Here is a 12,652-nt window from a genome sequence, read left to right as displayed (position 1 = left end):
AAAATTCATTGCCAAGCACAACGAGTCTGTGTGCAAAATGTCAGCTCGATTGGATCGCGGGAAGTGGGTTATAAAACGACCGAAAGATTTGCACGGTCCTAAGCAAGCAAGCAAGCACGCAAGCAAGCAAGCAAGTGAACTTAATATAAAGGATAAAAACACGCATTATGGATATTGGTCGCGAAAGCCTCCTACGTGTTAAACTGACCTGATCGAGTGAGAGGTCCAAGTTGATATTGTACCGGTCGTGCGTGTGCGTGTGCGTCGCCGTTGCACGCCGATAATATTCACGGTGCAACACTTTCATCAAATTTTCTTGCTGTGGATTTCACACCTGATGATGATTGCTTATGTTGCAGACGAAACGTCGTGAGAATTTTTATTGTTTTATATTTGTATTATTTTATTATTTCCCTTCTACGTGACTTTACCGAAAGAACCAAGAATATGAATCCCTGCAGTCACGAAAGCTTTAAATAAAAAGTTGGTGTCGTTTCGCTCTTTGGGGCCGTCCATAAATGACGTCACGCACCTAGGGGGGGGGGAGGGGTCAGACATTTGTGACGATGTGACGAGTGGTGGGGGGGGGGGTTGAGAAATGTGACGTCACGTAAAAATATCAACTTTAAATAAATATAGACAACACGTTCTACTTAATAAAATTGACTTTTTAATAAATGTTTTCTCCTGCAACATCAGAGTGCGGCACCACATTAAATACGCACTACAATGACAATAGTTTAAAGCGATTTGAAGAATATTTTATATTTGGGGGGGGAGCAGAGCTTTGTGACGTCATATTTGAGGGGGGGCCTGACTTTTTGTGACGCCGTGTGACGAAGGGGGGGGGGGGGGGGGGTCAAAAATCGTCCAAAATCGCGTGTTCTTCGGAATCTTAGACGCTTAATATATGTTCGGATCAACGAGCTGAAATTTTCAACACAGACTCGCCGTCTCGCGTGACAATTCGAGATTTCATAAAAAAAAATAGAGATCTGTCCAGGTTCCCGGACATCGTGTATTATATTTTTACCAAAATGTAATCATTAATAATCCTTCTCCACAAGCGAATATATTTTACATCCTTTATATTAAGTTCGCTTGCTTGCTTAGGACCGTGAACATCTTTCGCTCGTTTTTTAACCCACTTCCCGTGATCCAATCGAGCTGACATTTTCCACACAGACTCGTTGTGTGTGACAATTAATTTTCGTGATTTATTTTCTTCCAAAATTTTACACTGTTTAGGGAAAACAAATTAAATATTTAATTACCAATTGCTTAATACTGGCAGACAATCATCTGACCCATAGATTGCAGCCATCTCAAGCCAGAGGACGAGAGGACTCTATCCGCCACGTATATAAAGGATTTAGAGTGAAAAACTTTGTTTTTACGGGTTATACTTATTTTACTAAATGTTACCGAAAGACCCAAAGAGTGTAAATGTTACCAATGAATAATCTTACATTCCACCCCCCCCCCTTTTTTAAATCACGAATGGTCGCGCCCACTTTCGACGGCTTACAATCTTTGGAACCTTCAACGCTAAATATATCTTCGAATCTACGAATCCTAACGAGCTGACATTTTCTAAACAGACTCGTGTGAAAATTAAAGATGTAATGAAAAAATTTTTTTTTAACAATGTTTTTACTAATTAACAATAGTACATTCCACACCCCCCCCACCTTTTTTGAAACCACGAATGGTTTCACCCACCCCACGACTGCAAACGGCTCAGGTCCAATCACAGCGCCTGTTGCTGGGCCAGCTTCTGACCAATGGGAGGCGGCGCTTGACATGACGCAAGGAGCGGCCACGATTGGTTTCGCCCACCCCACGACTGCAAACGGCTCAGGTCCAATCACAGCGCTTGTTGCTGGGCCAGCTTCTGACCAATAGGAGGCGGCCCACGTGGCGCAGGAGCGGCCGCTGCGGCTGATTTTTTTCTTCCTTTAGCACGAGGCCAACAAGTACAACAATAACTATTGCTAGGTAATACAAAAACACCCACAAGCTTCAGCAACGCACACACACACCTTTACTTGCACTCAACGTATGGATAAATAAATAAATAATGCGGAATAATAATTGAAATAAAATAATAAATCACGACGTTTCGGAGGCAACACAAGCTTCCTTTCCCTGTGTGACTTTACCGAAAAAAACCTAAGAGTATATGAATCCTTGCAGTCACGAAAGCTTCAAATCTAGAATATAAATACATTCTTATGACCCTCTCCCCCGCGCTGGAATTCCATCAAATGTTGATGTGTTGAATAAAAGTGGGTGACCTTTGATATGTTTTAAGTATATTTTCTGCAAGCCACCCACTTTTATCCATGATAAGAGGTTTTTTTTGGGGGGAGTGGGTGGGTTAGATCGCATAAATATGTCGTTAAACCCGACACCACCCGATGCAGCCAATTAAGTAAGGCTTCTCACGTAAAACGTGGCCAATTCGTTACTAGTAGAGCACACAGTAGTGTCTTGGAGAGTAAACCCTTCAACATTTACGGCTGGTTTAATGACACGTTTATATTTACGAGATCTAACCCCCTCCCCCCCCCAAAAAAAAACCTGGATAATATTGGTCGCGAAAGCATGTTTAAATGCACATTTATTGAGCACATACAATTTGATGAATTGTGGGGTCAAAATAATTTATTTTCTCCTTTTGAGTGCAAATAAAAGTGCATTGAAAAGCTTCGTTTTTACCTCTTTTTAGTTTTACTCTTATGTGTGGTCCATAGTTTGACTTGCATGACCACAATCTCACTGACGTGGTTCTTCTTTAATGGACAGATTGATCTAGATGTCCCGTGACTACCACCCCCCCGACCGCCACCATTTAATTATCTTAAAACGTAATATTTTTGATACAATACCAATGGATGTGAAAACAAGTGAATAAGTAAAGGAAAACAAAAATGTAGGGGTCAATTAATTGAGGGCGTCACAAGACATCTGGACCCGACTGTCTATGTGTCTAATGAGTCTCTCGATGTGTCTCTATGTATCTATGTGAGTATGTATCTACATGGGTCTCATGTATTTACAATATATCTGGGTATTTTTTTATCTCATGTCCTCAATGAGATTACTGTATGGTCCATAATTTGTGTTTAATGGCCACAATCGCACTACTGTGGCTTTGTGTCTTTTAAGTTCCCAATTAGGAAGGATTTGTGTGGAATGTGGCCTGTTCTTGATGATGTTCTGATGATTTTAACAACATATTAGTGTCCAGTACAGGGCATGGTGGCCACGTGGATGGGCAGGATGCAAACCACCGATCAGAAACACGCGGCAGTGTTTATAATTCACGTTTTTTCAATGGGAGTATTATTCATGTGAGTGTTGTTTGGACAATTGCTTGTAGCCTTGATAAGGATGGATGAACAGTACGTCTAAGTCCTTTCATATAATCTCGTCAAGTTAACGACCAGTGTGAAAGAATAGATAACATCGTTAATCATAAATTCACGGGCTGAATCATTAGAATTTATTGTCATAAATTCACGGGCTAATTCATTAGAATTTATTCTATTTATGATTTTAATCTTGTTTAAATGTTTGATTCCTCACTATCATTTCCTTTATTCCATTATCATGGTAATATCTCGTATTTTGTGTGCTGCGAAGAAGGGCTGTTTCCCAAAACGTCACCTGTTATACATATTTGTTTCTTTTTAAGGCCACACAATAATTATTGACCAAGGTGTTTAGAGTATTTGGCTGCTATAAATACTCACATGATAAGCCACTGCGTCGAGCTATCATTTGTGGCCAGGTCGCTTCTGAAAAAGAGCTACATAGCTCAGTGGGTCTTACCTGGTAAAATCAGGACGTTAGTAATCAGTTTAGGTCATAACTGGCAGTGATGTTCCCTTCCTACCTGCCCAAGTTTAGCAGTTATTTGCGACTCTCTGACTTACATTCACTAACACAGCCACCGTCGTTTGCTTGCTCCGATGTGGCTGTGGTCCTTTCCGAGATTTTTCCGATTTACATGCAGTCCTCGATGTGATGGGGCGCTGCGAGCTTACATTCACATGCCAATCACATTTACACAGTACATTTACATGCAGATTTCTCACTTTAACATCACTAGCTCTCCCCCCCCCCACTTCGTTTATGACTCTGGGGCTATGCCCATCTCGAACCTATAAAAGCAGCCTGCATCAGCAGCTTCCCTCCTCTTTCTTCCGCCTGTTGACGATGGCTTGCGTTGCGATCGAAACGTCGTGCTCTATCTACCTACGTGACTTTACCGAAAGAACCAAAGAGTATAAAATAAATGTAACTTAGTAGAGTTTACAATTTTTTTCTAACGCAATTCGCTCTGAGCTGGTGTCTGATTCGCGAGGAGCCTGAGTATTGCAACGGAGGCCTGGCGACAACAAACAGCAAATTACTACGGGGTCTGGCAGAAAGGGAGATAGCGGTGGCTAAGTGCAGCGAATTGCATGGATGGTGTCTGATTTGCCCCCTCTCTTCTGTCTGAAAAATTACTTTGGAAAAAGTAAAACCACTCTTCAATCTCCCGAGAAATATTGACCCCCTCTTCCCTTCCGCCTCCCCACCCATGTGTCAGTGTATAATACTGTTTTTTTTGGGTTAGATCGCGCATGTGTTGTTCAATCCAGCACCACCCGGCACCACCCGGCACCACCCGGCACCACCCGGCACCACCCGGCACCACCCGGCACCACCCGGCACCACCCGGCACCACCCGGCACCACCCGGCACCACCCGGCACCACCCGGCACCACCCGGCACCACCCGGCACCACCCGGCACCACCCGACAGCCAATTAGTAAGGTTTGTCACGTGAACAGAACATGCCAATTCGTGATAAGTACAGCGGTGTGTTTGGAGAGCAAAGCCACAACATGTACAATGTGTCAGTGTACTTGATGCGAAACTCCATTCCCGTGGGCGTCGATGATGTGCCATACCCTGGCTCGCCAGGAGAAGCTGGTCCAGCGAGTGGACTCATCACCATCTGTATGGGGACAAAGCGTTGCTCCTCATCGCTCACGTGGCCTTTCTCTGGGTGTGCCGGTTTCCTCCGACTTGTATAATAAACACGCGTTGTTAATTGGCCTAAGAACATCTTAAAATTCAAAAAACCCCGAAGTATTCAGGACCCTTCCTGAACGAGAGTCATTGAACTCGGTATGGCTTTCCTGCGTAAATAAGTAAACTATTAAACATTATTATCAAAAATACTTACTACTAATGTGACTGCGTTCTGGCACTGTTGATATAATATCATTAACTACCAATACATTATTATTCACTTTTTTACATATAATGTATAGTAATGTAGTAAATACAGTCACATTTCGGCACTTTGTAACTACCAAATTGTATTGTAGGCAGTGTTCACTCATTCCACGTGGGACTGTGCATTCTGGCACTATTAAAACGTCCTGTTGTACGTGGCTGTGTATAACTCGCCAGCGAACACGCTTGTTACCGTTATATGAATCACAATACCTTGGTTGATCTCATCTTCTTGGTTCTTTCGGTAAAGTCACGTAGAAGGAAAATAATAAAATAATAAAAATAAAACATAATAAAAGGAGCATAAACCATCATGCAAACTCCGGTCATCTTCTCAGCAGTTTTTCGCTAACCATTCAACAAAGATAGTCACTGCATCGCGTGCTTGCAGATGCGCTTCTGCGGCCATCTGTTAACGCTCACCCGATATGAGGAAGCCACTGCAGCTTACGCGGCTTACTTTCTGGTGCATCTTACTTTCTGGAGCGTCTCATATTAAGATTCCTACCGCTGAACCAAAATTCAAATATCTCGTGTACGAATGCGATGCTTTCACTCACAGAGGGACGAATTAAGATTCTGAAGATGTGGATACATATAATTCATGTCATAAATCCAGCCTTTAAATCTCATTGAACTGAAACAATTATTTTTTTCGGGGGGGGAGGGAGGGGGGTGGTTGATGGGAATAAAAACAAGTGTCCGCGTAACATGAGAGCTCGTCTATGGGGACCTCATTTGCCTATAAAAATATGATAATTGGTTCTTTACCCTTCTATCTGGCAACAAAACTGACACCTTTTTGCAAGGAGTCGTGTTTGCATAGACGCCAAAAGGCGCACGGCGCCTTTTGGCGTCATCTGGTCCAACCCATATGAGACTAGGCTCGAAGGAAAGCTGTCTCGGGTGTGGACCAATCAACTTCAAGGACAGTGCACATTATCAGAGTTATGTTCTTTTGTTTGTATTATGACTGCAGGTATTGCGGTCTATGCAAACATGACTCCTTGCAAAAAGGTGTCAGTTTTGTTGCCAGATAGAAGGGTAAAGAACCAATTATCATGAGAGCTCGTGTCGGGGTTTTTACAAAGCAGCGCAACCACGATTGCAGCAGTTTCTGACCTTGGTGGGCAATTACGGATGGGTCAGGCCAGCCCTTTAACCCATGAGCATTCAGGAATGATCGTCAGGACGGGAGATGATGCAAAGGTCAAGGTTCACCTGCGAGGCGGTTGAGCGGTAGAAACTGGCGGCTTGCAATCTGAAGATTTGCGAGTTCAAATTCGGCTTGGGTGGTTGACTCAGCCCATCATTCCACCAGGGCCGCTAAAATAGATACCCGCTTTGGGAGAAAGTGAACAGTGGTTGTCATAGAAGAGAGTACCAATTTCCCTTTCCTGCCATAGTAATGTGGAATTTCCAACACTGACTCAGGGGGGCTGTTAACGGTAGGTGAGAAATTTCGATATAAAGCTTTCGTGACTGCAGGGATTCATATTCTTGGTTCTTTCGGTAAAGTCACGTAGAAGGGAAATAATAAAAGCGAAATACTAATACACTAGCATAATATGACTTTGAGACCCCCCACCGCCAACACATTCCGCAAGGAGTGACTAACCCCATATCTGCATTTGTCATCAATATGCAACATTTTCTGTTTATATGCAAACTTATTTGTCAAGGCTCTCTCCTCCTCCCACCCAGCTCAAATACGCTGCCAAGCTTAGCAGTGTTCATGAAGACGCTGTCTTTCCGACAGCTCAGTTTCTTCACCTGAGGACGGCTGCTTGCGTTGTGGCCAAAACGTCGTGAGAATTTTATTATGTTTTATTTTTATTATTTTATTATTTCCCTTCTACGTGGTAGGTGAGAACTTCCTCGTCGATGCGCATTTGAGCAGGAATTCGCTCTGGCAATGGTCGACGCACGCTTCCTGCCTTTGCCACTAGGTGTCTGTACAAGCCTTCAGCTGGCACGCTTGATGGACGAGTACATTTTTTTATTTTTATAACCTGATCCTCTCTCATTCTGAATCAGAATCTTTATCTCGGCTGGAGGATTCCGATGAGCTATAAAGCTCTTTTTAATGATGTCCAGTAGGGCCGGGTCAGCAAGCTACAACAACAAACAATACAAAACGATAGGTGTGCAAAATATAGAAAAGGCAAGCAAGTACGACAATACATACAATTTATAACTTGCGCATGTTGAAATTAGTTCTCACCGTGCGTAAGCCAACCGTGCTAATCGGAGGTGGCCAAGGCAGCAACAACAACAGCAACAAAACGCAGTCTCAGATCACACAAAGAAGAGAACACGCAGTCCCTCAATTAAATCGCAATTTCTCATGTTTAATCGAACTATCGACACGACATGATTTCCCACCATCAAAGTGCAGGAGCTCGCCTCCTCTGAAACGCACACGGGGGGGGGGGGGGGTGGTCCCGGGGGGGGGTCCCGTCGCTCGAGTCGGGCACTGCGCTCGGTTACAGTCGCAGCCCCCCAAAAGGGGGCCCTCTGTCTGGCCAGTGGCTTGCACTGTCACTCACCCCTCTGGTGCCCCCCAGTCCAGTCCCGAGGGGGGGGGGGGGGGGGGGCGGGATGAGCAACGAAGCAAGAGTCCTGCTCGGGCTGCTGGGTAACGGGGTTTGTCAATTTGTTTCACGGAATTGGTCGCGAAAGTGTTCGTCACTCATGTGCTGTTTTGTCGTTTTATAGTCGACTATGACGGTGAGATTAATAATACTACTAATAACCACGGAGTGGCAGCCGAGGGAGGGAACTCGCCGGGGAGACCTTCCCGCAAGGAGATGGAGCGAGGAGAGCACTCGCACGTGCAGGGGCCGAGGTGAATTGTTACTTTGTAGGATCGTGAGGCAGTGGCTTGGGGAGGAAGTTCATCCAGCAGCGGATCGGCCATGGCTGACGATGACTTTGCGTTGTGGCCGAAACGTCGTGAGAATTATTTTATCATGTTTTATTTTTATTCTTTTATTATTTCCCTTCTACGTGACTTTACCGAAAGAACCAAGAAGACTTTGAGGATGATGATGGCTTTGTGCAAGGCGATGACTGACTACGCACCAGAGACTTGGGGCATGACTGACCATGACCGGACAAAACTAACGAGGCTGAATGAAGACTCCGACTGAGATAATTTGGTTTCTGGAGGCTGCGAGTGCATTCAGGAAAACTTGACAAGGTAATTGACTTTTCATGTATGTGACAAGATTTAACTTTAGCTCACCGATTGGTTTGACCTGACAAGAGTCAGGCAGTAGAAACCACAGACCCATCACCCCCCCCCCCCCCCCCCCCCCAATATTGCAATAGCTAAAAATAGTTGACTGCTTTCAGTCAACGAAACCAACAGAATGAGCGGATTAAATCCACGGACTGGGACTTGGCTGATATTCCGCAGGTTGTCATCGACCATTCACCGACTGGTTATTCGCAACGCCAGGCTAAATTGCCACCAGCTGCGTGAGCTGGTGCTAATGGACAGTGCCAGCTCGGCTCTAGGTTCAGCCCTGGGCTCCTCATGAGCTGTGATTTGGATTGCCACCAGTCCTGGTCTTTTTTTTTGTTCAGGCATCATCCTCTTGTTGAGGAGATGGCTGCTGTCCTGGGGAATCTGTGAGTCTTCCCAGGGCATTAACGGTGCCGTTTTTGTTGTTGTCAGTTGCCTAATGAATGCACCTCTTCCGGTATTCCGGAGATATTCATCTTCCCATGGTCATGTCTCGGTTTATTTGTGCATCGTACCTGGCAACAATGGCTTTGTGGCAGAGAAGCCCTGATGCTGTGCAGCTGCGTGGTACCCCCGGGAGGTCTTGGCTGTGTGACATGTCACATTTGGGCCAGAGCAATCGGAAATATGGACCTGCCAACACGATAACTGCACGCAGCCTTCACAGGATCTGGAAGAGAGGGGGATTGAGAAGAGAGAGAGACAGATGCCTCAGACTTGAGAAGTGGGTTCTTGGTACACAAACAAGACTCATTAAATCTGGCTCTGCACTTAAGTTGGCTCAATTCCATCCTCTGTGAATTATGATCGTTGGCTTAACCGTCACGCTATGGGCACTTACTGCCAGGAGCAGGGTCTGGTTGGAAAGTGCTGCCCCCTCTCCCCCCCACTATTGTGTGGACCAGAGGTCACTTGAAGGGATCTCGGATCTAGCTCCGTAATATCCGCTTATGTGGGGCAGCTCCGCAGAGAGCCACGCTGGTCTACTCTGCGAGAGTTGTGAATAGTCTTCTTGGTTCTTTCAGTAAAGTCACGTAGAAGGGAGGTAATAAAATAATAAAAATTAAACATTCTAAAATAATTCTCACGACGTTTCGGCCACAACGCAAGCAGCCGTCTTCAGGTGAAAACCAGGTCTGCGTGCAGTTATCGAAACGTCGTGAGAATGATTTTATTATGTTTTATTTTTATTATTTTAAAAGTTGTGAATTGATTCGTCGTCTCCTGATGTTAACGTCGAGAGCTTAATCGCGATAAACATTAGGGGAGGGGGGAAGTGACATATAATATAAGACTGGCCCGCGCGTGCAATTTTGCGCGATGAATCACAGCTGTACAATTGGTGGACATTGACCGCTATCTTTTGTTGTAAGCAAACTCCCAAACCCCCCCCCCCCCTCCACTGCCCCCGTCCACAACCTCGAAATGACTTTCACGTTACCCCCGCATTGTACTGCCGCAGAACAGAATTGAAGAATACATTTCTCGGTAATTGATTTTATTGTTCGCATGTTTTTTTTTAAATTGTGCAGGAACGGTGGATATAAAATGTAGCCGATTTAGGCTGTGTGGGTAAAGGCATTTGCCAAGGAATGTGTGGCAATGAATAGGCTCGAATTCCAGCACGCCACGCAGGGCTGCCTGTGACGTCGTCCCATGATTGTCGTGGACTAGAGAGTGGAAAGTGGTGAGAGATGACAAGAGGTCAGTTAATGCCACCTGTCCGTGCGTGTTATTGTTTGGTTGTGTTCCATATTCGAACGCACAGGTTTTTGTGACGATGCCGTGGTGTAATAGATCACCGGGACTCGCAATCCAGAGTTTATTGCCTCGATGCGATCTCCTGCCTCTGTTCACCTCGCGGTATTGATGGGTTGACCGCAGTTGTTCGAATGATCACGATGACCATGATGATGATATACGTCACGGTGCGATTGGACGATGAAATAATCCTGTGTACAGGTGGATTATTACATCTCAGGGTTGTGAGAGGTGGAAACGGATTGGGGAGGCCTTCATCCAGCAGTGGATTGATAATGATAATAACGATTTCGCCGGGCCCTCCAGTTTTTCCCCTCTACATTTAGAGTATTTGGTTACGATACATTTCCACTTGATAATCCACAGAGTTGAGCTTTCAAGTTGCGACCTGGTTGCATCTGATAGATTCCAAGAACACAGGATGAGATGTTACTATCCTTTGTGCAAGCACTTCCAAGAGTTCATGAACAGTGAGCCTGGTGAAATTTGGGGAGCGCATCGTCAGTAGTGAACCTTTGGTTCCTAGGGTGTTTCGGCCTTTCATACTATACACCCTCCCCAAAGGCGGCCAGCGACAGGGTGATCAATCCTACGCTTGTGTCCCATTCCCAATTAGTCATAGGAGTTGCCTTGTTGTTGATAGCCAACATCCCATGGGACTATGCATGGCAGGGGCGTCCTCCTCCCTGAGTCAAGCATTGTTGACTGCATACCTCCTGGCCCTCTCACTTTGGGGCCCAGCTGGGGTCTTTCCTCTTCATCCAAGCTCTCCAGAGCTCAGTGGGCCTTACCTGGTAAAATAGAAACAGTTTATCGTTCAGTTTAGGGTTAAAAGTCGAGATCGTCGGCTGGGAGAGGCCTGTGGATCATGCTACTGCCGCTGAGATTGAGTGGTACTGGGCTGGGAAGGGGGAAAAAGTGTCGGATTGTATACGCCAGCGGTGCAAACAGGGCCATTACCACGGCGGCCGGTGCGCCGTCGTTATGATTTTCCTGTCTGCGCTGTGTTCTACGGTTGCCCGGCGTCTGTCCATTTGCGTGGGATGCTGGAAATTGAAACTGATAAAATTGGGCTAATTGAAAATACGCGTGGCGTTCCCCCCCCCCCCCCCCTTACATAACGCGCGATACGCGCAGAGCCAAAACCGCGTGGGCTCTGTTCACGCGTCGTAACAGGAGTGCGTTGATGGTTTGTGTTTTCAAAACTGAAATTGTATTTGTGACTGAACAGGACTTTGTAAAAAACAAAATCGCATTTTCATCCAGTTTACTTTCCTTGCATTTGCGCCACCATTCCCGCTGCTTATCGGAATTCACAGCGGATTTCATTGCCCTGGAAGAGCTGGAGCTCCGTGGCGGTCGCATTCCGGCGACGGTGGTGATGACGTTTCCGGCTCTTTGATGTCGTTGCGCCCGTGAATTGAAGCAGATGGAAGAGCGTTGGTCATTTAGCCGATCGACAGGAGAGCGCAAATACATATCGACTTTTAAATTGGTTGTTTAAAAAACCAAAAACACACATCGCCATGTGTTTTTGTGTACGTCTTGCTCAACAGATATGTAACATAAATAAGGTTAGCAATATTTCGGCCAGGAAAACGTAAGCTCAACAACAGCTCTCGTAGGAAAACAAGCAAAGTCACCAATTAGACTTGGAAACCCGTCGGCAACAGTCCCGAGTCCTTGCCTTCACCCTCAGCGTTGCTGTTCACAGATGCCGCTCGTTGGCCGCAGGAGTGCCCCGGAGTTTGCAGCCCTCGCCCTGTGGGAATGAAAACGAGAACAGAGAGGGCCCTCCTGATTTGCCCGGGAACGTTGCCAGTTCTTCCAAGGGACGCTCAGTCGAGCTGACTCGTCTCTTAGAGGCCGAGATGCTGGGATGGTGGCCGAAACGGTTTGAGCATTTTTATATCTAAACTTAAACTCTTCATTTTACCAGTTAAGGCTCACTGAGCTATGTAGCTCTTTTTAAAAAGTGACTTCGTCACAAAGATAGGTCAACAAAGTGGCTTATCTTATGGATATTTAGAACAGCCAAATACTCGAAACGCGTGTTTCTAAATGTGGAGGGAAAAAATTAACCCGTAAAAACAAAGTTTTTCACTATAAATCCTTTATATGCGTGGCATCGGTTGTATTTTATTATTCATTTTTGTTTTTCTTGAGTAAGAGTTTCATTTTTATCACATTGGTATTTTAAATTAAATATGATTTTTTTTCTTCCTAAAAAGTGGAAATAAATTGTCACGCACCAACGAGTCTGTGTGCAAAATGTCAGCTCGATTGGATCACTGGGAAGTGGGTTAAAAAAACGATCGAAAGATTTGCACGGTCGTAAGCGTGCAA

The 12,652-nt window shown here is 45.3% G+C and overlaps 1 long non-coding RNA gene across 1 annotated transcript in view; it reads left to right on the top strand.

Moving 5' to 3' along the window:
• LOC133357553 (uncharacterized) overlaps nucleotides 1-12,652 on the top strand; it is a 178,006-nt gene that overhangs the window by 128,766 nt on the left and 36,588 nt on the right. The gene's annotated exons all lie outside the window — the stretch shown is intronic.

The sequence above is a fragment of the Lethenteron reissneri genome, chromosome 7, assembly GCF_015708825.2.
Source record: "Lethenteron reissneri isolate LAM-NWPU_2019-01 chromosome 7, ASM1570882v1, whole genome shotgun sequence".
Taxonomy (NCBI): domain Eukaryota; kingdom Metazoa; phylum Chordata; class Hyperoartia; order Petromyzontiformes; family Petromyzontidae; genus Lethenteron; species Lethenteron reissneri.
Note: the sequence above shows the minus strand (reverse complement) of the source record. Positions and strands in the feature narration are given on the sequence as shown.